Source organism: Cupressus sempervirens, chromosome 9 (genome assembly GCF_028749045.1).
Source record: "Cupressus sempervirens isolate cs-2001-9-10 chromosome 9, ASM2874904v1, whole genome shotgun sequence".
Taxonomy (NCBI): Eukaryota; Viridiplantae; Streptophyta; class Pinopsida; order Cupressales; family Cupressaceae; genus Cupressus; species Cupressus sempervirens.
The window spans coordinates 4,720,145-4,745,388 of NC_143126.1; positions in this window are offsets into that span (position 1 = coordinate 4,720,145).

Sequence of the window (25,244 nt, forward strand, 5' to 3'; positions counted from 1 at the left end):
ATGTGAATCCATTCTATTTTGAACATAGTAGGAAAAACTAGGGGTTTGGTCAGACCCTTCTTCTCAACAATTTGAAACTCATCCTTCAATATTCCATTGTCAAACAACTTATCATAGGCATTGAAGATTTCTAAATCACCTATGACACCAATTTTGCAATTGTAGCACTTTCTTACATCTTGGACCATGACAACCTTGGGTGGAATGATAGATAATGTGCCAACTGGGTCATTTTTATAGGAAACTTCAAGGATTGGCCTAAATTTGGGCTATTTGACTTCATTGCTAACTAGTTGAATCTCATGATCTTCCTTAGCCTTAGGGTTTCTAGAGCTAGAGGCCATTTTATCGAACTAGGGCTTTAAAATGTATTAAAAACTATAACTCTACGTAGCTAGGATCTTGATAAATACCTTTGAATCGATGAGTTCATGTGGAATCTCTATTAAAATTGATGCAAATGACTATAAGGTAATTGTTTGATCACCTCTTTTCTCTTCTCATCTTTGCTTTGCATTTGAATGATGTGAAAATGAACAAAATTTGACCTTATACCTATCAAAGACCTAGCATTAAATGCTTTGTGCTTACAGCTATAAAACTTGGCACTTGAAGGATTTAGTATGACTCAGCTTCCACTAGACTTCTACTTCACTCAGCTTCAACTATTAGCTCAACAGCTATTGGAAACTTGGCATCCATTGGAGCTTCACTAGACATCTAAGGGTAACTCGATAGCTTCTTCAAAAAAACTCTTGACATCTTTTCTTATGCTAATTTCTTCCTTGCAATAATCCTTTGTTCTTTGGAACTGATGTATGTTTCAACTTTGTATACCAGTCCCATACATATGTTCTTGCTTAGTTGGATGAAGTGTGATCACTTGATCTCTTGGGTGAAGTGATTTCTCCATTTGATGTGTTGCACTCACCTTTCTTCTTCCAAGTCTTGTTCATTTGTCCTCTTATTTGTTCAACATCAACCTTCTCTTTTCCTTTGTTGACTTCTATCTTGGGTGCTTTTGACTTTGTTGGGCAATTCCTACTGATATGACTAGTTTTCAAGCAACTAAAACATGTGGTTTGGTTCAACCATCTATTGTATCTTCCTCTGAAATGTGTCCTTATGCAATTTTTAGGAATGTGTCCATACTCTTGAAAATAATGATAGCTATACCTGGTGTTGTAATCCTAGTTGTAGTGATCTGCATGATTGGTTCCTCTTGTAGGCTGATTAGGTGTCCACATAGGCTTTGATCTGCATTCAAATGCTCCATGTCCATATTTTTGGTAGTTGTAGCAGCAACCTTCAAATCTTGTGTCCTCATAATCTTTGTTTTGCATTCATGTGCTTGATGTCCCTACTTTTTGCACTTATGACAAAAGCTTGCATTGGTGGGCTTATTATGATATTGACTGCTCTTGCTCTTGCACACATTAGAGGTATGTCCCTTTTACCATAGAAATGACAAGTAGGTTTAGTTTTCTTACCTTTGTTGCTTCTTTCTTCTGTAGTCTTGAGTAATTCTCCTTGTTTAGTGCTGGTGTAACCAAGTCCTGAAGTATCATTACTAGCCCTCGGTGATTTCAACAATTGCTCAAAGTACTCGATGGTCTCATTAGGTTTTTTGTAACTTTCTACTATCTCTTTCTCTCTTTTCAATTCATTCTGAAATTGTTCATTCTGCAACTTCAGAGTGGAAGTCTCAATGTCATTCATGTTTAGCTCATGATGAGCATTCATTATTTGGCTTAAGGTGTCTAGCTGCATGTTTGAGATCTTTTCAAATTCAATTGTCTTCTCCTCTAGTCTATTGGTGAGACTTCTCTTGTCATCTTCTATCATGGATTTGTCTTCAATGGCTCTTTTCTTTTGTTCAATCACTTCACAAAGCATTATGGCTTGTGATTCTTGTTCAAGCTTGAGTAATCTAATTTCTTCAGCTTGTGCTCTATTTTTCTCCATTAGTTCTGTTGTTGTTGCATCAAATTCTTTGGAATCTCCATTTGAGAACACTTGTGTGGTATCAATCTCCTTGTAGTGTATGTCATTTTCAGATATGGCTATCTCCTTTCTTCTTTTCAAGGATTTTCTAAGTTCCTCTTTGGCTTCTTCCATTTTGTGTAGAGCTAGTTGCACATCAATCACCTAATTGTCTATGATCTTCCCAAGTTTGAAGAATTCCATCCTCTAATCTTTTCCTCCAAGCTATTAGGCTTTTCTTTGTGAGAACAAGAGCTCTGATACCAATTGTTGGAATTTTCAAAATGGGAAGATTACTTTTGAGAGGGGGAGTGAATTAGAAGCACCACACTTTTAACCTTATTCAACAATTTAAATCACATAACTGAAAAGTAAACTGCATGCATGTAATCATATAAATAAACCTGAACTAAACACATGCAATAACACATAACACTAGAATTGATAACCCAAAAACCCTCTAGGAATAAGAAGGTAAAAGTGGGGTGGGGATGATACCCACAAAAATTATTTGACCACTTCTGATGATCTACCCTATTAAAGGCTTTACACTGTGTCAATAGTGACCTTGTTAGAGGATTTACAAACACTTTATATGAAGTGTCACCCTGCTAAAGGATTTACAATAGGTTGTTAAACCCACCTAATACATAGGATTTTCAATCACCTTCTCCAAAGGTTCTCCTACCTAGCTATTAAGCTAACCTATCAAAATAGGATTTTCAACATCCAATACAATAGCAAGAATGTATTATAACATTTGACCTGATAGTATGCAATCTCTAATTGTTGGATTTAGGAACTTGATCTGCTCTCTCTATTCTTAATCCTTTGAGATATGATATCTGATTGTGTTCCTTGTTCCTTATGTTGTTCTGATCAACTAGATATGAAATTGCTGTTCTATTCCTCTAAGTCTTTCCTTCTTCACACTGAAATTTTGCTATAATCTCCCCAAGCACTGTTCTCATCCACATATACAATGGAGTATTTTACTTCCTTTTAAATAATTTGAAGACTTAGAGTTAGGTATGGATCTATGATCCATATTGAATCTCAAATTCTCACTCATAACTTTCATTTTTCTCATTGGTTGCATGCCTCCTCCATTTTTCTAATTGGTTGCATGCAGATCGCATAGGGAATGTAAATGATTTGTCCTTATCCTTTTTCCTTTTCAAAATCTCTCTATGTTAGCTCCAAAAATGGTTTACATCTAAGTTTGTGAGGGCACAAACTCATATGCTAATTCTGTGTTACTTGGGACATACTAGACTACTAGTGCTTGGCACATACTATCCTAGATTGCTCAACACCAACTACACTCTATCTTGCTTGGCACATATATGATTTTGCCTCACTCGGCATATATTGCATTCTGACTTGCTTAGCATCAACTATGACTCAACACCTATATATTACTCGACACTTATATACCGCTCAACACCTAAAGTCACTTGGCACCTATTGAAATACTAGCTCAGCACACACTGTGGCTCGACATACATGGTGTACCTGACTTCAATACAAAAAGTGATTAAGTGTGTTGACACTCAAATGTCAAAACTATCTAAGGACTAACACAATAGGACTACAAAAAATGTGGCAATGATAGTGTTCACATGCATTGTATATAAATTACTAGGTCATGTCCAAAAATCAACCTTTTTAATACTATTCTCCAAAATTACCACTAGGAAAGAATTTTTTTTTGTCTTAAATGAATAATCCTAATCAACATATCCTTATGATGACACCTTAAGTATAGAGTGTCACTGCTAGAATGGAAAGGAAAATTAATATATTTAAATTATATCTTAATATGAAACATATTTTATAATGATTAGTGTACATGGATTTATATTAATCTATAAGTTATATTATATCTTTGTTAATAATTAATATTAACTGATCTTGATATAAATTAAATTTAATGTAAATGAAAGGTAACTTTTTCAATTCTAGCTGGAATATATAATATATAAATTTATTAATTAATATATTTAAATTATATCTTAATATGAAACATGTTTTATAATAATTAGTGAATGTGGAAATATTAATCTATAAGCTATATTATATCTTTGTTAATAATTACTATTAAGCAATCAATATAAATTTAATTTAATGTACATAATATATTATACAATTATTCAATAAATTGATATCTAAATAATATTCTTCCCTAATTGTAAATGGATAACCCTAAATCCTAGAACCCAAACCACAATCTTATTTATATGTTCAATCCTAATTGTTTTAATATTGAACCTTAACTGTACAAATTTGCTAAGGCATAATCACAAACATATTTATATAAGATATTTTTAGAATTCACGTTTAAGTTGATTTATTAATATAGTTTTTTGGAGTATTATTTTATGATTAGGTTTAAATTTGATATAATGTTCAATTAGCCTTAATATTAAAGTTTACTTAAGTGTTTAACTTTATTTATCTAATTGATATGGTTTTAAAGATTGTGCATTTATATAATTGATATTTTAGATTTATTTTATTAAATAGTACTTTTTTGAATTTTTATGTTGTTTAAACATATATGCAGATTTTATTTGATGGACCCACCCCCTCCCCCTCCCCCTCCCCCACCCCTACCCCTACCTCCACCCCCTCCATCTCCACCTCCACCTCCACCCCCACCTCCATGACCACCTAGTCCTCCTCCTGCACCTAACGCAAAGGATTTGAGGGAGAGCATGAGGCACTAGCTTCATGATCTCATGCATGATATTGAGACTGTAGACACCTAAATCTGATTACACCACTTCGGTAATCCTATTTAGTTATCTCTAAAGGCATCATTAATTAAATTCTTATTTAATTAATCCTTTTTCATCCCCTAGCTGATTAATTTAATTAATCACCTATAGTCCTAATTGATAAATCAAATAACCCATTATTTATCAATTAATCCTATTCTCCTATCTAATTCCAAGAATCCCCATTTATTAAATAAATCTATTTAATAAATATATCCCTCAAACCTAATAACCCCTAAGCCTATCCCTAATCCCTCCATTAGCCTAATCCACCCCATCCACCCATACTAACCTAGCTTAGTCACTAACTCACCCACCCTCATGAATGCCATCCACTTGCCCATCTCTAATCTAATCCTAACCCAAGCCTAATCCATCCCTTAATCATTTGCACATTCCTAAGCAAGCTTAAGACTTTCCTAAACCAAACCAAAGTCTCCTGTCAAAAATATCCCACCCACCTAGTCATAAAGGAAGCCCACTATCCCTTAAATGCGCTTAAATTCTCTTACAAGCACTTATGAGGGTCATTTAAAGCCTTGAGCCTCCCTTGTTGACTCATCCATGCCCTTTCCTCCACCCATGCTCCCTGTGACATGTGTCACTCTCTGATTGGCTATAAGGAAGCACAATCTATGTGCTCTCCTCTCATTCAATCTAAGCCCTCCTTAACCATTTCCCCATCCTTGCATCTTAGTGCTCCATCCCTCAAGCCTCTTGCCTATAAATTGGATTCTCTCCCAAGCCAAAGGATCACAATCCATAACCTCAAAGTTACCATGCCATTTTGAGAAGCCAAATTCATACCAATTTCACCTATCCACACCAAAATCCATATAAATTCCACCATTGAAGCAATTTGAAGCTTGAGCATACATCCCAAATCCACATAATAGACACATCTCCAAATCAAGTGATCATCCTCATTGAGAGTGCCTATCCATGGCTCACATTCTCATTTGAGGACCTCACTTTGTCTCTCTTGAAGTTTATATTGATTTTGTTAGTTAATGCTTTGGTTTTTAAATAGATTAGTATTTCTTGCTAACATATTAGTGTATACAGAAACCATTAAGCGAGCCCCCCAACCCCCCCCCCCGCCCAAACCTACTTTGCCTTACAATTGATATGCAAGGCATTATTTTCCTCTATAGAGAATTTGGATTCTAATATTGATAGCTTCATATTATGGAGGCAAAACATGTGTTCCTTTTATTCTGATGGCCTATCCTATAGACAGGTCCGTGATCTCAAAATAAATAAATGACATTTTAAAAGATATTTTGTAAATTCTAAGATAGGTGATGAGATTAGTGAGAAGAAGCTTCGTGTTTCTATTAGATGGTGAATATATCTGCATATATTAACACACTTTTGGGAGTGGTGGTGGATGGTATTTGACCATCCACCACATACAAATTAAGAGGTGTCCATGTACTTCCTTAGGAATCTATGGGCTGAATTTGAATTGGGTTTGAAATCCAATTATTTTGATATTAGATCATTTCAGGGGGTTGGTGGAGGGATGCCTCAGGATAGGCTTGGGGCAAAGCTGAGTGATAGAACAAGGAATCGCCTATACTCAGCCTCTTGTACCTCTTCCTACACTAGTTGTCCTAGCACCACACCATCATCAAGCAATTTCATCTACTCTTACCGCATTGAGTGCCCTTTCACGAAATTTAGTACAGAGCATTGGATGCAAGCGAGAGATATTCATCCACTTGGACACATTTGTACTAGTTGTGAAGATATATGTAGAGGACCCTAGAGCAATTTTGATGTGGTACATGATGACCATTATGTTGAGGATGTTGATTTAGATGATGATGCATACATTGCCCATGGTGATGGTAGTGATGATATTGATGTCTCATCATTTGTTGACCTTCTACAAGGAGAGCTCGAAGACAGTCAGGAGCAACAAGTTAAATTTTACTTAAAATTTAAATAAAGTACATAATTATTTACTTTCTACACACATGTGTAATTGTATTAACCATATTAATGTATTTTGATTTTGAAATAATAGAGGATGGATGATACTATTCCTCCTAGGTGACAATATAGTATTTTTTCGAGACCTATAGACCTTAGCATCCCTCATACTATATGAATTTTGAATTACACTATATATAATGTACATTCAAACTTGAATTTAATGACATGTGCTCATTTATTCTTTTTATTGGATTTTGTAGGGATTGTCATCTGCTACATAGTTTGATGTTTATACAAGTCATGATCCATTGACCACTGAGGCATAGCCTCAAATACTATAGTATGAAATTTTAACTCAAGAAAAATAATTTGTACTATTTTTATATACACATTGTTATTAATTTATAATCTTCAACTTTGGTTCATGTATAATTTTATGTGTTTTGGTTTTACAAATAGGAGATGGATCGTACTTATCCATATAGGACTTGGTATAGTTTAGTTTTGACTCCATCTTTTGACCATGTGAGACATGTTGATGATCATCATGGTAGCATATCTTTAGACACATCTGTGACATTGGCTACTACTCAGGTATGATATATATACATGTTTTTATAGTTTATAAAAAAATATAGTGAAAATTATGTACTTTTTAGTTTACGTACTTTTTAATTCACGTATATATAATTTTGACTCAACATTTATGTATCCATAATATTAGGACTATGTCACCATGAGTGTTGCTAAGAGTATAGGACTAAGCTAGATGGAGGTACCTACATCATCCTTTGAGGTTAGTATTATGATTTATGCACATACATAGTTCATTATGCTCTTTATCAAATTTTTTAAATGTATGTATTGTAAATTACAGGACCTCACCATTGTTGCATTTGGTAGCTTTCACATTGCACCTCCTCCTGTTATAGAGGGAAACCCATCTCATGTGGTATTATTTTTATTATGTAGTGAATATTTAATTTATTTGCAAGCTAGCTTTTGAAACACATTTCAATTAAGCATGTACATGATGAGACACCTCATGTTACACAAGATGATTCATCTACCTCATGGGGTGTCCCACATGATGAGACAACTCATGTTACACATGATGATCCATCTGTGTCCACTTCGTGTGGACTAAAGAGGACTACAGATAAGATAGATTAGGTCTTTTTGGCACCTTTAGATTGTGTTTTTATGATGTACATATTGTTTATTTTGATACACTTTGTATTAGGATAATTAACTGTATTATATATATTGTGACATCATAGATCATGTTATGATATGTTAGACCATGTACTATTTTTTTACGATTTCTTATCATGCTAGTGTATGTAGTATAGATTATTATGTTAGCATGTTGTAAGTATGAACCATTTTCTTTATTGCGACATATTTTATTCATGTTATGACACATTTTTTAAGTATATGGTACATGAACAATAATTTTGATTATTTATATAGAAACATTAATTTAAACATGTTTGAATGTAAAAGTAATGGAAAAAAAATAGGAGTTCATTACTTGAATTGACAATTAATTTATAATATCAAGTGTACACCTTTAACTTTCAAATAGAAGTAAACTCCTATTTTTAAATGTTTACAACATCTTTCACAATATATGTAAGACAATGTCAATGACATAAACAAAAGTGAACTCAAAATATAAAATTGGATCAACACATTTCTTCAAATGAGGTCCTGCAAAATAAAATTGTAAACCAAAAACACATGTTAATAAAAGCATAAATTAATATGAGCTATCTAAACTATGTAAATATGTGTAATTTTTATGTACTCACTATGTGTAATTGCACAAGACATTGATGTTCGATCCACCTTAACATGTAATTGCACAAGATGTTGATTTGAATTTGCATAAATTGTAATTGATGCCTGAATAAGAGGTATATATAAGTTCTCTAATTTTCTATTGACAACACATACATACATGTAATTAAATTATATAAGTACATATATAAAAATAGTACAATAAAGAAAAAACTTACATGCGTTTGATTTAAATGTAGTCATCCCATTATACCATTTGCATCCTCTCTCTTTTGCAATGTATCTATGATTTTCTCATGCTCATCCATTGAAATTTTCCATAATACCTTTTTGCCAAAACCAAATTAGAATAGTGTAAAATCTTCTTTTTGGATTGGTAATCTTCAAATGCTAGCAAACCATTTCTTCTTGTTAGGTATGTACATAGCCAGGTGCCAGCTACAATGATAGACCCAATTGGATACTCAAAATCATCATCATCTACTTGATGACATATCAATTTTTTCTTAGGTTCCACACATCTAGCTAGCCAATACTCAGTCTTTTCATCACTATCATTAGGTGCAATATAGTATAAACATGTCCTGCAAGATAAGATAAAGTACATAAACACTTTAATCACATGCATACATATATAAATAATATATTAAAGACATGTACTTGAATTATATTAATGACATGTACATAAATAAATAATATAAATTGAAGCATGATCACAAAAAAATTTAATTTAATTGTGCATACTAGGTTGTATGAGGTCTAAAATATGACCATAGTCTTCTAATGCAAAAGTAACATTCTTTCCTTTATTTACTATATCATCATCAAAATGTGTCTCAGTAGGTGCTAATGGTTTTTGTTTCTAATATTCAACCCATTATGTATTCTCACATTCTTCTAATTCATTTGCAAGACAAAACTGACAAAAACAACAAAGCTCCCTAGTCCATATAGTCCAACTATTGGAATCTAAACTCCTAAATGAATGCCATTTAGCTGACCCGCTAATTGTATCAAAATCATATCTTGAAAGGATATTCTTCTCTTCAAATAGGTAGAAGAAACATTTGATTGTAGAGTTTTGACTTGATCCTATGTATAAATATATGTTACACCATTCAACAATCTCATGTGCATTTTTTAATTTGGTTTTTTCCTCAAATTTTAATTGTTATCTACTAAGGGCTCTCGTCACGCATGCACTAGCACCATCATGTTCTCCTTTGTCAGGTCTAGCCTCAAAAAATCTCCACACATGTTGCATATTAGTTTTCCTATGTGTCCTACTCAACCAATAGAATATTCTAGCATTCTTGAATTGTCCTGTACAATTATTTGACCATATCCAATGTTGTGTCATTTGAATTTGTCTCTCTTTTAAATTATCATAAAAGATCTTAAAACAGTATTGGACAAACTTAGATGAATGAAGTTTATTATCATTCATATAGAAATGGTACTCTCTCAATATTTTTTGATCATCCTCTATACTATCATGTGCATGCTTATAAACTATGTGAACATAAATTGTTACTTGCACTGAATTGTAATATTGTGGATGTAACTCATCTTGTGGTGCAAGTGTGTAGTTCTCTACAACATGAACAACTGAAAGTATAGTACCAATTGGAAATGTATTCTTACATATCAAAATTGTCCATCAAGCCATCTAGCACATTGAGAGTGTTTAACATATTTTGGTATGATCATGTTGATCTCAAATTGGTTTTGACAATTGAGTGTCAACACACATAAGTTATTTACTAAGTTCATACCAAGCTAGTAATAAATGCTGAGTATAATATGTATAGATTTTGAGTTGCAATAAGTGTCGAGCTAGCCAGAAATATAGTAAGTGTCGAGTTAATCAAGTGTCGAGCAAATAGGCAATGCTAGGAAAATTTAAGTGCCTAGTGAATAGTAGATGTTGAGCAAGTTCATGTGTCAATCCAAACATAATTACAGTAAGTGTCGAGCATCAACATTATCAAGTTTCAAGTAACACAGAATGGACATAGAAGTTTGTGAAGGCACAAATGAATATGTAAGTTTTTTGCATACCAGCTTATGGATAGATCTCAAAGCTTAGAGACACGATCAAATCTATTTGATTACCTATGCAATCAACATGCAACCAATCAAAAAAATGGAATGGTAAAGAGGCAAAAAGGATGAATCTCAGTCATAGATTCATACCTAACCCTAAGTCATGAAATCTTTATAAGGAAGTCAAAGCCCTATAATTTAAAGATGGAATGTGATGCATGTGAGAGAAGAATAGGAGGAAAGGGGTGAATTGATCAGAGAACATTCAAGGTGACTTAGAAGAAGGAAAAAATTATAGAATTAGTTGATAGAATAGAGGATCGAGGATACACCACATTCATATCAGATTAGAAAGGATCAAGATGGACTGAATAGAGATCTAAAATCAGTAATACAAGATCGTAAGTAATCAAATCAAATATTTTATTGTACTCTCTAACAATTGTATCAACAGGGTGAAATCCTTTAGACAAAGGCTGGCTTAACGTCCATTGATAAATCCCAAGGTGACATTCCAAGTGAATGTTCTAAAAATCATTTAGACATGTACACTTCTAGCAGGGTTTGAAATCTTTTAATAGGGTGGGACTTAACAGTCTCTTGTAAGCCTTTAACAGGGTAGGCCTTTTAGAGGGTAGATCATATTTTATGATCAAACTTTGTAACCTTAACAAGTTACATACATTGCTACAGTAGTGAAGTTGTGGGTACCATCCCCACCCCAATTTTACCTTCTCATTTGGAGGGTTTTTGGGTGATCATATCTGGTGTCAAGTGTTTGTGTGAATGCATTTACTTACATGTTATTTCATTATGTTAATGCATGTATTGTTTTGAAGTTGAAATTTTTATTGGGTAAAAGTTAGGACTTCATATTCACCCCCTTCCTCTTAGAAGTATATTTCCCATTTGTAATTCCATCAATTGGTATCAGTGGTAAGTTCTCATCAGGAGGAGCCTTACAGCTTAGAGAAAAGATCTTGAGATGGAGGTCTACAAACTGGAAAAGATTATAGAGAACCAAGGAATTGAGATCCAACTTATTCTGTATTCACTGGAAGAAGCTAGGGAGGAATTGAGGAAATCCTTAAAGAGAAGGAAAGACATTGCCATTGTAGAAAATGATACACAGTACAAAGAGATTGACACCACCAAGTTCATTGCTAATACAAACACAAATGAGTTTGATGTAGCAATAGAAAACCTGATAGAGAAGAATAGAGCTCAAGCCGAAGAGATCAAAAATCTCAAAATTGACCATGAATCACAAGCCATGATGCTATGTGAAATGACTAAACCAAAGAAGAGACCCATTGAAGGCAAGGTCATGATAGAAGTAGACAAGAGAAACCTAGAAAATAGACTAGAAGAGAAGTCAACTAAGCTTGCTAGAATCTCCAACATGCAATTGGACACCCTAAGTCAAGTGATGAATGCTCATCATGAGTTGAATGTCAAAGACATTGAGATCACTACATTGAAGTTGCAAAATGAACAAATGCAAAATGATCTAAGAAGAGAAAGAGAGATTTTTTAAATTTTTAACAAGCCAAATGAAGTCATCAAGTACTTTGAGCAACTATTGAAATCTCCAAGATCCAAAAATGACACATTAGAACTAGGCTATACCAGCACAAAAGAAGGAGAATCATCCAAGACTGCTGAAGAAAAGAATGACAAAGGTAAGAACTCCAAACTCACTTGTCATTTTTGCGGTAAGAAGGGACATACTGCTAATGTGTGCAAGAGCAAGAATGCAAATCAACATGACAAACCTAAAAACATGGGTCACTATCACAAGTGTAATAAACAAGGTCATCAAGCACATGAATGCAAGACAAGAATCATGAATGCACCAAGATTTGAAGGTTACTACTACAACTGTCAAAAGTATGGACACAAAGGCTTTGAGTGAAGATCTAAGCCCATATAGTCACCAAACAAACTAGTAAAAGCAAGAAGTCATGGACACCACTACAATTGGGACTACAATACTTGGCAAAGTTGTCACTACTATCAAGAGTATGGACACATCCCTAAGAACTACATAAGAACATGTTTCAATGGTAACTACAATAGATGGTTCAGTCAAACCACATGCTTTAACTATTTGAAGACTTGTCATATCAGCAAGCATTTCCCAACAATGTCAAAGGCACCTAATTCTGAGTTCAACAAAGGAAAAGGAAAAAAAGGTGTTGAACACATTAGAGGAGAGATGAACAAGACATGGAAGAGAAGATATGGAAGTAGCACATTAAATGGAGGGATCACTTCACCTAATAGGTCAAGTGGTCACACTTCATCAAACTAGGCAAAAGAGAGGTATGTGGGATTGATATTTAAAATGCTTTATCATACATCAATTCCAAGATAAGTTAGTACTAAAAAGGATAAATTACCATGAATAAAGATGCAAGGAAAAACCAAGGTCAAATCTTCAAGCTTTCACATTGCTGCCAAGTATGAAAATTTCTCTTCAGATGCCGAATAAAAGCTATTATTTTCCAAGTTGTCAGCAAAAGCTAGTTGGAGCTGAGCAAGTAATAGTTTTTGAGTGAAGGAAAATGTTAATAGCTGCCATATGAGGATGAAATTCCTATGGATGTTGAGTAAAGAAGAAATCACATAGGAGCTAAGTTTATAGCTCTATATGCACTATGCATTAAATGTGATAATTTAAAGGGTATAAGGGCAATTTTCTACCATTTCTTACCATTTTGAATCTAGAGCAAGAGCAAGCAAAGTGAAGAAGTGATTTTCAAACCTATTTGGAGCATTTTCAAGGATCATAATAGAAATAAAGTGTCATTTCATTGATCTAAGAGATATTCTTCAAGTGTCGAGTATGTAGTTTTGAATATGTTAAAACCCCAGTTCACAATATGGCTTCTAGTTCAAGAAATGCAAAGGAGAAAGAAATGTTTAAGGTTCAATTAGTTAGTAATGAAGTTAAATAGCACAATTTCAAGGCCATACCTAAGATTTCATACAAACAAGACCCTTTAGGTTCTTTGTCAGTGATTCTACCTAAGGTAGTTATGGTATAGGATGTGAGAAAATGTTATAACTACAAGGTTGAAGGGATTGGTGATATGGGAATATGTCAGGCATATGATAAAATATGTGAAAATGGGGTGCTAAAGGAGGAATTTAATATTGCGGAGAGAAAAGGGTTAACCCGTGCCCTAGAATTTCCCACCATTTTCAGAATTGAATGGATCAAAATTGTCTTAAGTAGAATACATGATGGATGCCTATGGCTAGAAGGTGGAACCATCAAGATAACAAAGAAAATTGTGCATAGGGTTATAGGTTACCCAACCCTAGATTGGCCAAAGACCCTAAGAAGTGACTCTAAAGAAGTAATTGAGAAAAATATAGGGACCGAATGGAACAATAGAGGAACGACTATTGACACAATCAAAGACCCTCTTCTTGATTTTTCAATTAGAGTCATTTCCCATAAATTCTATCAATCAAGAAGATTGAATAGTGTTCCATGCATTGCACTTGATGTAGGCTACAAGATTGTGAAGAAAGATCATACCTATGATCTTGCAAAACTTCAGATGCAACAAATAATGGAGAACCTAGGAGCAATAAAGGAAATCTAAAAGTTCTCAATGTAAATTTGGTTTAATTTTGATATGTATATTCTTTTATGTGTAAAATGAATTCCCATCTTTTGGAAAAATAGGATGGAAAACCAATAGGTCAATTATTGTGCAAATAAATGAGTACATTGAATAGATGGGTGACAACTTTGAGTTGGTCATGACTAGCTATTTTGAGGACTTCAAGAAGTCCATGAAACAAAGGTTGAGAATTCATGTTTCATTGGTAGAATATCATTACAATGACATTTGATTTTTTATAGACATTGACTACACATATATTTAGGCTGCAGTACCTAGAGTCAAATGGCTAAGATCTCTAGGATATGAGATCAATATTGATGAAGCATCAACTGCCATAACTGCACTTCTTGTAGGGGAAGTAGACAAGACTACCAAAATATTTGGAAATTATGATGTAGTCAAATCAAAGGTTGAGATGGAGTTGAAAACTACCTCAACTCTAAAAAAGGAAAGATTTAATGGTGAGAAAGTTGAAAGCTAAATTTGGAGAAGGTGGTCAAGATGAAGATGATGATGAAGAAGATGAAGAGGAAGAAGAAGAACAAGGCCAAGAACCTCTTTCCCTAACACAAGGCATGGGAAAAGATACATAAGAAGGTGTTAAGGAAGAAGAAGTCGAGGAAGCACCAGTTAAACCTAAACGTAAGAAGAGGAAGGCTAAAACATAGCTTGTAGCTCAGCCAAAAGGAAAGAAAATTGCTAAACCAAGTCCTGCAAAACCTACTACTCCAACTACAAGAGCCAGTAGAAGGGCCACCACTCAAAAGGCTAAGGAGCAAGTAAAGGAGAAGAAACAGGCTACTGAATAACAAGATCAAGTGTAGAAGAAACTAATGATGAAAGGATCGAGTCAGAGGACACCAGCCAATTTAGAGTGGTAAGCCATGCTCTCAAGTCTAATATTGAAAACATTTCTGACAATGTTAGGAATAATGTAGACCTAACTGGATTAAAGAACATTGATTTTGGTAAACTAGGTAGAGAGGAACAAAATATGTTAAAAGAGTCAATATATGCCATGATGGAAAAATTCAAGAACACACCTCTTGAATTGGACAAAATAATGCCCAAGGAATTGTATACTATTGTTGAGAATAAATGGCATCATTGCCTAAATGTAGAGAAGCAAATAAGAGAAACTACATTAGCCCAAGTGATTCCAGAGCTAACAAAGGGGCAAATCACAAAGGCAAATAAGAAGCATGGGAGAAAATTTGCACCCAAATATAGAGCCTTCAACATTCTACAAAACAAGATTGAAGATGTTGTCAAAAAGTCCACTCAAATGTGGAAACTAATATATGGATTGAAAATTGTGAAGGAAGGAGAAGAAGATCCCTTTGAGGGAAGGAATGATGGAGAAGAAGAAGAGAATGACAAGGAGGAAGAAACAATGAAAGAAAAGGAAAATACTATAGTGGAGGAGGCACAACAAAAAAAGGATGAAATGGAATCAACTAAAGAGTAGCAAATAGAACAGAGTATGCAAGACACACAATTGCCACTATTGAGCCCTCCACATGACACAAACACACTTACAGACACAGTAATAGTGAAAGATGTTCCTGATAGCTCAGCTTAGAAAATCAACCCATTAACTACAGAGGATCTAAAGAAGATCATTGACCAATCCACACTTCAAGCCAAATTGTGTGATAATCTAGTATTGGTTAGTGTGGATGAGCTATAGAAGGTAGTAGCTGACATAACTAGGGATGGGGTGGATACACAAGAACCACCTTCTACAATCCCTATAGCTACTAGTGGACAATCTCAAGTGCAAATATTAGTTGAAACATCAGAAAAGGTTGATACTACAATAAAAGTTTCTATAGTTAAACAAAAAATTCAAATTGTAGAGCCTACAAATGATCAAGCAAGACACATAGAGGTATCTATGTTTGACTCACAAACTCAAGGTGCAAGATAGATAATAATGATTGATCAAGGTAGATCAGTCGATGATAAAGACATTCCAAAAGAGAAGGAGCAAGAAGCTATATAGACATTGGTAAATTTACCAACATTTGGAACTCCTACCGAAGTCCTTCAGAAGCCAAGCACTGATGCAAAGCCACTTCAAATTTTTGCACCAGGCTCGAGCTCAACAAATGTTGCAAGGATACTTCACTATGGAGACCCAACACTAGATGAAGAAATAGTGATACCCAAGTATGACTATGCAACCATGACCCTGGAACAGATCAAAATAATGCAAGAGGCATTAGAAAGAAAGAAAAAACAAGAGATAGTCAAGAAAGTGTATAAGCAAAGGCAAGCACTTCATGAGATCAAAGACATGATTTTAGATGCCTTCATCTTGCAAACACCTGATGAAACCAAGCCTATACTAGAGCAATTATTAGAAATTGTTGAGTAGGTGACAAATGAAGACCAAGACACTAATACAAAACTCATGGAATGGTCTAAGAGAAATTTCAAGGTAAAGTAAATGAAAAGATATCAAGTGAGATAGCATTATCACAAGTAAATCTTGCTACAAAGATTGGAAAAGTGAAGAAGATACTTGAGAATACATTCTCATTGTATACTAAATTCTGTGATCCTACACTCTTCGCACAAGAAATGAGCAAGAGAATATTGAGTCTACAAACAAACCTGAAAATATTTGGCATGCAATTGCTACAAAGTCTAGCTTAGAGTGAGAAGCATTTCCATATAGTGCTTCACACAAAAAAGGAACAAGCTGTATTAATAGAAAATGAGGCTAACACAAGAGCCAAGTTAGTTCACATTCAAGCTTCCCTGACCCCTCACATGGAAATGCTACACAAAGAACTAGCCTATGTTTAAATAGTGCTAAAGAAAGATCCTAATCTTTCAACTTTAGATGGATTAGTTCACCTTGCAGCAGAGATAGCCATCCAAATCAAATCCTTAGATGCTAAAATAGGCAACTGGGATGCTACTCTAAAGATTATAATGGAACTCAATAAGAACTTTCTAGCTAAATACACAATCAATGTATAGAATGTTTGACATAAGTGTCAAAAAGGGGGAGAGAAAAATAAAGAGGGAGATAAAGATAAAAGCCAAGGGGAGACAAATATGCAAGGGGGAGACATGTGAAATGGGAGATAAAGCAAATAGAGAAAAGAACAAACAAAGTGGGAGTAAGCAACAGAGAAATAGAAACAAAGCACACATCAGATAAAGAGTATTAGAATGATCAAAGACAAAGAATATCAGCAAGAGGAAAATCCACATAGAGAGATTTTGGATATAGAAAAGCCACATTAACTCAGGGGGAGTTACAAAATTTTGAGGTATATAGTCCATTACAAAATTTTGAACAATTTTGAAGTTTTGTATGTATGTCAAACTATGAGTGTATTATACTCAAGGGATATTAGATTCATCATGTATAGTAAAGTGTTTTGACACTCATGTCAAAGGGGAAGATTGTTGATCTCAGATTGGTTTTGACAATTGAGTGTTAACATAGTTAAGTTATTTACTAAGTTCATGTCGAGCTAGTAATATATGTCGAGTATAATATGTATAGATGTTGAGTTGTAATAAGTGTCAAGCTAGCCAAAAATATAGTAAGTGTTGAGTTAATCAAGTGCTGAGCAAATAGATAGTGCCGAGCAAGTTTAAGTGTCGAGTGAATAGTAGATGCCAAGCAAGTTCAAGTGTCAATCCAAACAGAATTATAGTAAATGTTGAACATCAACATTAGGCACAAAAAAAATGTAAATCATTTCATGCCAGCTTATGGATAGATCTTGAAGCTTAGAGATAAGATCGAATCTATTTGATTCCCTATGCAACCAATCACAAAAATAGAATGGTAAAGAGGCAAAAAGAATGAATCTCAACCATAGATTCATGCCTAACCCTAAGTCACAAAATCTTTATAAGGAAGTTGAAGCCCCATAATTTAAAGATGGAATGCGATGCATGTGAGCAAAGAATAGAAGGAGGAAAGGGGTGAATTGATCAAAGAACATTCAAGGTGACTTAGAAGAAGGACATAATTGCATAAGTAGTTGACAAAATAGAGGATCAAGGATACACTACATTCATATCAGATCATAAAGGATAAAGATGGATAGAATAGAGATCTAAAATCAGTAATACAAGATTGTAAGTAATCAGATCAAACATTCTATTATACTGTTTAACAATTGTATCAAAAGGATGAAATCCCTTGGACTAAGGTTTTCTTAATAGCCATTGATAAATCCTTTAATAGGGTGACATTCCAAGTGAATGTTCTGACAATCCTTTAGATAGGTACACTTCTAGTAGGGTGTGAAATCATTTAATAGAGTGGGACTTAACAATCTCTTGTAAGCCTTTAATAAGGCAGGCCTTTCACAAGGTAGATCATATTTTATAATCAAACTTTGTAACCTTAACAAGTTACATACATTGTTGCAGTAGTGAAGCTGTGGGTGTCATCCCCACCCTAGTTTCACCCTCATTTGGAGGGCTTCTGGGTGATCATATTTGGTGTCAAGTGTTTGTTTGAATGCATTTACGTTACATGTTATTTCACTATGTTAATGCATGTATTCTTTTGGAGTTGAAAATTTTATTGGGTAAAAGTTAGGACTTCTGATTCACCCACCGTCCTCAAAATTATATTTCCCATTTGTAATTCCAACATATCACACTCTTAAACTCATCCATAAATGAATAACAACTAACTTTATCTGTAACTAGATCACACCTTCTTCTAATCTTCCCATCCTTCAATGGATACTCAATAGTTTTAAATCTTTTTACATCAACTAATTGTTGTCCAAAAGTAGTCAAAGCATTTTCATGCAAACATTCATCTAACAAAGAAACATTTCCACACATATCACATGTACCAGAAAGACATGCATTGAAAAGAAAGTATTGATCATTAGGTGGCTTACAAAACAAACTTGATATGAAATCCTCTATACTTTGAGGTGATATTTTTATACCACATTCCTGTAACATTTCTTTACTATGCATGGTACCACATACAGATTGAAATACATCATAATGGTAATCAAATTGAACATGAGTTTTACAAAAACATGTGATTCTTTCCTTGTTAATCCTTACATGCCATAGTTTACACTTTTCAAAAGATCTTTGACTAATGGTAATAGTTAACACCTTACCATCTACAAAAATTTTAAACAATTCAGTTTGAGTCATGTCCAAAAGGTGTTTAGGATGTGGATCAAATATTTTTTAGCCAACTCTCAATTTAAGAACATCTCTTGAATTAGGTGATACTCTTGTATTATCATGCCAAAAAATTTCAACCAAACTTTTGACTTTACTAGTAAGTTTCATATCACATCTCAGGAGTCTACCACTACAAGTCCACAAAATATTTTTTGGATCACATTCAAAGTTAACCCTTCTCTTTACATCTCTTTCTAAAGTCTTACGATTCACATTAAGATATCCACTTATGTTACTAATTAATCTTTTGTCAATTGTTGATTTGTTAAGTAAAGTTTTTGTTATTTCTCATCGTGTTGCATTCTTATCATTAGAGAAACTTCTCTTTTCAATAACATCAAAGGAACTAGCAACATGGATACAACTTGTTTTAAAGACTCATTTTTATTCTTGGGTTTTGCATACATTCCTAACCATTTCATTATTTTTTTCATTTTAGACATTTTAATTAGTTGCAACATCAAATGACATTGAAACCTAAATTTCTTATTATAAAAAAAAGTCCATATAATCTATTAGCATGTGTCCTAATTTGTCTCCATGAAACCAATCCTCAAGATTATCTAGCACATCATTAGAAAAAGGAAAACTATGTTTAGGCACTTTATTATCATTCTGACATGTTTGTTTAGTAATTGGTGTTTCTATGTCTACATCCATACACTTGTTATTTTCAATTGGCATTTCATTTTCACTGTTATTTGGAATTTGAATCTCATTTTCATTTTTTTCTTAGTATTTCTTTCAGGGCATGCATTTCCATTGGAGTTTGTTTTGCATGATCATTTGGAAATCTATTCTTATGAAGATAATCTAAATCATTTAAATCATAACCTCCTTCTAAAAAATCACCAATTTCATCATGAGAAAAAAATTGATAGTTTGGAGACACAACTGTATTGAATGTTTGATTAGAATGTGCACCTAAATCTCCTTGTATTGGGTTCTCTTCTTCAACCTCTTCATCCATCATGGTATCTTCAATGTCTTTCTCCTTTGAAACATATAGGTAGACAAATAAATTACATATTCAAAAAGAAGATCTAAGGCACTACAATTTTTATTTCTAAATTCTTTTAATATTTAATCTCTAAATGGCTCAAATTTTGGCATCAATTGACAATATATTTCAAAAATGGGAAAAAAAGCTTCCACTTTTTGGCCAAAATTGAGACCCAACTTCTTGCACTAACCCAAGTACCAATAATCATAAACATATAAACATAAAACAAGCCTAAAAGAGTCTGACAATACAATTAGAAAAGTCAACTAGGGGTAGGCATTACAACTTGCTTATGCTCATGTGATGTTATTGATATATATATATATGCTCTCTTTATCTTTGGAGTACCATGATGTATGTGATACTCTCATAGATGCTATGCTTGTAATGGTATGTTTTGATATATGTTTTAGGAACTTCATGTTTTGAAAATGTAGCATTTAGAATAGGATTGAATATGATGATATGATTAAAATCTCTGATTGTAGGATATAAGAAGATTTGTGATAAGTGAAATATTTTGAGGATGGTAAAGATATGATCAAGAGGAGAGGAAAAGATGTGAGGATGCACACAGTTAACCAACAAAGAGTCTCTCCTTACTCAAGATGAAAAGTCTATAATGTGAAAACTAGAATGAAACCTTAATATGAAAGCTATCATAAAATGAAAGTGGGTTCTCAAGTACTCGAGAATTCAAGAATCAAAGCAGTAGCATAATAATAGCATGAAAGTTTAATATATGAGAGAGAAAGGAGAGATAATCCTTTAAAGGGATTTGGACGGTATAGATTAAGAGACAAAATCAAGGGTGGAGAATTATTCTCATTTTAACTGTGTGCTCAAGATTCTCAAGAGGCAATATCAAAGGCTATGTTCAGGAGTCAAAACAATGAATGGAGGAGATTAAGAGGTGAAATAGATTTCACCCACCTTGGAAATTGTGCATTCAATGTGTAGACAAAAGTAATTTTAAATATATATATATATATATATATATAATTAGAAATTCATATTTCATGTGCATACATAAGATAAATGGGATTTTTCTTTAATTAAAAGGGAGAAAGTTCTTCTAATTAAATAAAGACTTATGATAAGATGGTGAAACCATAAGATATAATTGAATAAATAATAAAATGATGATTTCATCAAAGGATAAATGATCAGATAATTATGCAAATTTGATTATGCATAAGATGTAATCCATCATACAGATTTAAAATGCTAAAAAGCGGTTTATAGTTTACAAGAACTTTTTCGGGTGATTACAACTCTTTGGTGTGTGATGTAGAGCCCACTTTCTCATATGCATTCATTAAATTCTTTACAAAAAAAAATTTGTTTGACTCATGCATCATTCTTAGCCAAATTGTAATGCCTCGCCAAGGGATCCAAAAGAATTAACCTAAAGTTTTACTAAGTTTGCTAAACATTTTTTTTTTAAAGTAAGAAAGTATAACATGCACATCAAACACATAGTAGCAGAAGCAATAACATGTAATCATCAACAAACATACATAACAGGTTACATTCCTTAAGGATCCCAAGATGTTGAGTCACATTTAAATTTAATTAATTCTAAGTCTATCAACTACCATATCCATATGAAAGAATAATGAAAAGTCCAATGTCCATTTAATATACATTTGTTTTGAATGCCTCTTAGCAAATTAATTCGAAATACACATTCATCCATTATACATGTCACAGGGCATGAAAGGCTTAAAAGAATATACATATGTAAAAATAGAAATACATCATCCTCTTCGGATCCATGATACATACAATAAAATAAATGAAATCATTCACCATACATGATACATCCATACATCCATAATGATAAAACATCCATCATAAAATCTAACCATCCATCATAATAATCCATGAATAGAATGAAGGTAAATGCCAACCAAGAAAGCTCCAACCACAGTGACCACGAATAGATCTCAATGGTAAGAGTAAAAAGCACTACCACTCGACCACGTGGAACCTAAATGGCCCACTCCCACCGTGCTGAGGAGATAGTATCAAGTCCCAAAAAAGATATCAAAACACAAAACACAAGTACTCTCTAAGTCTAGGAAATCCTAAAAGTACACTAACTCAAAGGTTCCAACATAGATCGACATCTAGACCCAGAGGCACACAAAGACATGTAGGAAACCTACTATGCAAGCAGGAAAGTGTCATCGCACTAATCATATTGGAAGTTACCTGAGCAATCCCTTAGGAATCTCATGTCCCCTATGATCCTGCAGCCACTAGTATCCTCTCGTACTGACAAGGCATACTATGGAATGTAAGGTCACAACCAAGTGTTCTTTCTACTCCATCCTCGTTTGTACTAGCACTCAAAGCATGGGAGAGAACATGCAATTATCTTATTAGGTTCATTTAAGTTAGTATTTAGGTGAGATGTTTTCACTTATTAAAACAACTTACAATGGGTTTCTCTAGGCAGCCTCTTAGGGCCCCGACCCCCATTGCAAGCCACTTCCCAACACTACACATAGATAACCTACCCTAGGCTCATGAAATCACCAATCCAAGAATCATAATAAAATCACCTCAGTCCTATACAAGCGATTGAAAGCATCATAAATATAATCCACAATAATCAAATCAGTTCTCCACCAGAAAATGAAAAGCATCCAATGATAATCATATTTATTACGACAGTTCTCTATAAGCAACTGAAGGCATCAGTGATAAATCACAATATCCAATGGTTCTCAATGAGCAACTAGGAAATATTCTGAAATAAATCACAATACTGATCAAAGACTCCAAAATGGTCAAGTCAAACATGTCACAACATGACATCATCAGGAACATAGCATACACTTTACTCCCATCAAGGTGACTAGAATTCAAACCAAGTATAACTAATCGAGGACTCATAAATGGTTAAGTCAAATGTCTCATAAACATACACCTCAGCTTCACACAAGAAGACTGGAAAGCAATAACAACCAGTAAATACATCCAATATAGAGCATATCAACACATCACCATGGTTGGGTTTAGAAAGATCGAGAACAAATCATCATAATATCACAATCGCATAACCCTCAAGCCTCTAGTAACAACCTAAACTGATCAAAGCTAGATCAACCCAAAACCCCAAACATAGACATCATAAGAAACAAGATGCACATACATGTTTTGGCTTGTTTATACAATCTCATGGTTAAATCAAATATGAGGTTTCAGTTTGCATTTCAATGATCGTTTTAAGTGTATAAGGTTCTCAGTATTACCCTTATAATTTAACCTGATAATTAATTCAACCCATATATATAAAGTTTCTCTCACATTTAAAAGTCAAATTCCCTAACAAAATAATCTAGGATAATCTTTTTATTTTATTAAGTTATAAAAATAACCCTTAATGATTTTAAATAAAATAACTACGATTTTATTAAAATCAATAATTTAATCTTCATTAATAACAAATATCATTTAAATCATACTTTATTAAATTAATTAATATTTTATTTAAATATAATTACATTTTTTATTATTATAAAATATTAATAATGTTCAATATTAAAATTATTAATAAATAATATAAACTTAATTTAATAATAATTTTATTAAAATTTAATTGCAATTTATATCATTGCAACTTAACCAAAAATGAAATAACATATAATAACATGTTTTTTTTAAAATGTAGCAAGCGATATTAATCACTGCCTGCGGCCATAACTGCGACACAAGGATTGCTATCGTAGTTGTCCTGCATCAGCAGGTATGACTGCATACAACAGTCACCTGCTATGCGCAAAGGCATATGACAAGGGGGGTAAGAGGTGGTTTAAGCTGCCCCTCCCCATTATAATTAATAATTTATTTTTTCAATATTTTTTTTGAAAACATTTTTCAATAACATTTATAAATTATTATTATTATTTTTAACATTTACTGTATGCATATATTTAAAACATTTTTTTTCAATAATGTTATATATATATAGAATTTGAATTTCCAACACTATTAATAAATACAATATGGATTTTTTTCTTCTTCTTTTTTAAAACAAGATTTCTCCATTTAAATTCAACCATCCAAATTTAGAATTTTAGTCTTAGATTCAACCCTTCCCGTTTAAATCCTATGTATACAGAAGTTAATTGACAAGCATCTGATAAATTCCAATATTGAAATGTTTAAACATTCATTATAGAGAATTCAGGTGTACAATCCACAGACACGAAGAAGACAGGAAATAGGGAAATTGTATAAATAATCAGTGATCAAAACACAAAACCCTACTTGATCCTGATGCTAATACGAAATTCTCGAAAAACTATGAGAAAATTTGCTCCCCTTCAATAACTTTTCTCTATAAATCCTTCGATAATGAACCCCAAAGTTGTGATAAGGAGTTTTCTCCTCAAATCGAGGCACTAATTGTGCATTCACTCGAAAGGACTCCTTGCTCACAAGACTCAAACTCTAAATTAACTTTTATTATCTTTGCTTTATCTTTTCATGCACGTTAAAATGAATTATTAAATTACTTAATTTAATTTTCTGCTTGACTTCTATTTTTAATTAATTTATTACTTTTAATCCCAGGTGCACTTTATGAAATTAAAATAACATTATTATTTTCACTTATTTTATCTTTTTAATTAATTTCTTTTATTTTCAACTCATGCTCGCATCATGCGATCTAGAATCTTTTAATAATTTAATATCTTTTCTATTTTTAATTTTATTTTAGAAACTTAATTGATAAAATATTTATTAACTTAAATAACAATAATATTTAGCATTTATTTAAAATTGAACTCTAAATATATTATTATTAAATTAAATAAATATTATCACATTCTCAAT